Here is a 2,853-nt window from a genome sequence, read left to right as displayed (position 1 = left end):
GCGCAGTTGACATTATGGAATAAATCGCTGTGTTACTTCACTACCACACGTAAGCAATGCGTGTCAACTTTTTTTAAAGAGGACAGGAATTTCTTCTTTCTGACAAATGATTAATTAATAGGCCGGTAGCCAGGTTTTTAACCTCAGAAAAGGATCTGTTTCGTCGTACGGACGTGTGAGGACCTGTGAGCCAAAGGGCCTCTGCTGGTATGACTTCTGGGTGGCCCCTTAAATGGTCTTAATGACCCCCTCAACTTGAAAAAAAATTGCCTGGAACACTGCACGTACCACAGGCAACCCAGTGTACCCTCACGGAGGGTCTAGTTTAATAAACATTACAATATACTTTCATTACCTCATTACATATTACTTGAAAGCGGGCAACCGTTATTTCTTTTGCAAAATGCCAACGATCAATAACATGACCTCGTGGAGGCGTTGTTGGTCCCAGGCTGCACAGAAGAAGCGACAAGGACAATTATAAGGCAAATTATGTGTTGAAACCTTTAATTAAGACAAGTGTTCTTAACAATGGGTTAAACAGAAAACCGTTTTTCATGCAGCTGGAGAGGAAGTCATCAACGAATGTTGATTTAAACACAGCTTCTATTTTGTCACTTAAAGTGAAATAGCAGAACACAATATTTTATTTATTTTTCTTTGGATCTTAGTTTGTTGCTCATTTCACAATGCACTTTAGCAATTTTTTCGAAGCGACTTCAATTCTCAAGTCTTTTTCAGGAAAAATAATTTTCACCTGTTTGCCCACTCGAGCTAGTTTTTGACAGTCCTGGCAATGTACTGATCAAGTTTAAAGGCTAAATGTCAGACCCGTCTTTTTAAATAAACACTAGAATATACTTTCATTACCTCATTACATATTACTTGAAAGCGGGCAACTGTTAGTTCTTTTGTAAAATGCCAACGATCAATAACATGACCTCGTGGAGGCGTTATTGTCCCATGCTGGACAGGTGACCATGTTTGTGAATTAACCTTACTTTAAACTTCCATGCTTTACAGCAAATTTTCATTCGGCGCAATTACGCAAGTTTAAGAAACAGCTAGTAAATTCGAATACGTTTTCTTGGAAGAAAATATATATCGGCTTTTAATCACAGAAGTCGAAGTCCGTAACTTAACTTACACTACTACATTTTTCCACTTAAATGGTTCGCGTGAGGGCAAAGCACAATTACTTCACTGAATTTTCTGGATAAAACAAAAAGGTGTCGTAACTTGCACTTTGGAGTGTAAGACAAGGTTGATGACAAATTGCCCAAGACGAAAACTGAAAGAGGTGTGTCCAAGGTTAGTAATTTAGCGTCTTAAAAGCATTGCACTTTATTTGCCCTGCTTTGAAAGTCTTTTCAACAGTTGAAATTAATAAGTTTTGCAGCAACAGGTTTTCTGTTATCATATTGGCTGGTTTTTGTTAAAAACGGGAACAAAAGCCTGGTATATTACTTCATTTACCTCCTTGTTTTTGAACAAACGGTAAATAAAACTTGAACTTACTTGAAATGAGAATAAAACTAAGAAAAACAGGATGACTATTCGTGCGAAGCTGTAACAGTTTGTATAGCGTCCCCAATCCTTGTCATCTCCTTTGCTTTTCTTCTCTTTTACTTTCGTTCTCTGGGGCCTTTTTTATTGTCATTTCAAATTTCAACCTTTAAGAAACGTTAAAATTTTCTCATTTGCTTTTCGTATCTTAATTTGCGCTTTATTGTTGTATTCTAAGACCTCATTGTCGTTGGTCGGATTTTGAAGCAAAGATTTTAGTCTCATTGTTTCAAAATTGTTTATATGTTGTCGGTCAAATCCATTCTCAGGTTGAATCCGTTTTTACCTTATAGGTTAAATTCGTGATCCGCATTTTACCTTGGTTGAATATGCACTCTACCTTAGTTAGGATTGAAAACACCTATACCATCCCTCAAGCTCTGTCTTTCGCATCTCAAAACATCTTCTTAATGTTTCATATCACGTTATCGGTTTCTCCCTTCATTTTGTCTCAACATCCATTTAGTCTCAACATTACAACAAAGTTTGAGAAAATGGAACTGTACTGTGCACTTAACCGGTGATCGAGCTCGAACCTTCCAGATCTATAGTCCTGATGTGTCTTCACCTCTACACTACGACGACGAAAAAGTGCAACCCAACACAGTTCTTTTCATTGATTACTTATGTATAAAAAGTCAATTGATATCTATGTATAAAAACCAAAACTAATTCTAACCTGACCCTAATTTTTCTGCAGGCTTGATTTAGGCTTCAAAAAAGTTTCTTCAATCCCTCTGAGTGCGTAATCAACCTAGGTAAAATGAGGATCGCCAATTTAACCTAGGTTAAAACGGATTCAACCTGAGAACGGATTTTACCGGCAACATATATGCCGAATTTTATAATCTTGAACTTGGACTTGAAGATTTATAGGACTCGACAAATAAAAAGTGTAGTGTATATTTATCAAATTATTGGCACATATCGTTTGAAGAAAAGAGCCAAGTTTCGAAACCTATACATTGTCAAAGCGTTTCGATTTCCGCTCTATGATAAACGTTAAAGGGACGTATAAAGGCATCGAAGTATTTTGGGAAGATTATAAAGAACCTTTAAGAAAAAGCTAAACAAAAGTCAATGATTTGTGTGTGCTTCTACAAGACATTTAGCGGACAAACTCGGGAAACAACCCAGAATTGTGTGCATAGAGTTGAAACATAGGCTGTTTCCCCAACATTACCTTCTGAAAGATAGCGTCCACTTGTGGATCAATATTCAGACTCATCAACTCGGGCTTTTGTGCTCGATGTCAACGCGCCACTTAAAGGCCGCTTTTATTGGTTC

The 2,853-nt window shown here is 37.2% G+C and overlaps 1 protein-coding gene across 1 annotated transcript in view; it reads left to right on the top strand.

Moving 5' to 3' along the window:
• Nucleotides 1–952: 952 nt before the first annotated feature.
• LOC138017719 (QRFP-like peptide receptor) overlaps nucleotides 953–2,853 on the top strand; it is a 12,688-nt gene continuing 10,787 nt past the window's right edge. Inside the window, exon 1 of the mRNA XM_068864726.1 lies at nucleotides 953–1,311. The gene's annotated coding sequence lies outside the window, so the exon portion shown is untranslated. The remainder of the gene's footprint in view (nucleotides 1,312–2,853) is intronic.

Source organism: Montipora capricornis, chromosome 9 (assembly GCF_036669925.1).
Source record: "Montipora capricornis isolate CH-2021 chromosome 9, ASM3666992v2, whole genome shotgun sequence".
NCBI lineage: Eukaryota > Metazoa > Cnidaria > Anthozoa > Scleractinia > Acroporidae > Montipora > Montipora capricornis.
The sequence above is the reverse complement of the archived record's forward strand: the minus strand, read 5'-3'. Positions and strand labels throughout refer to the sequence as shown.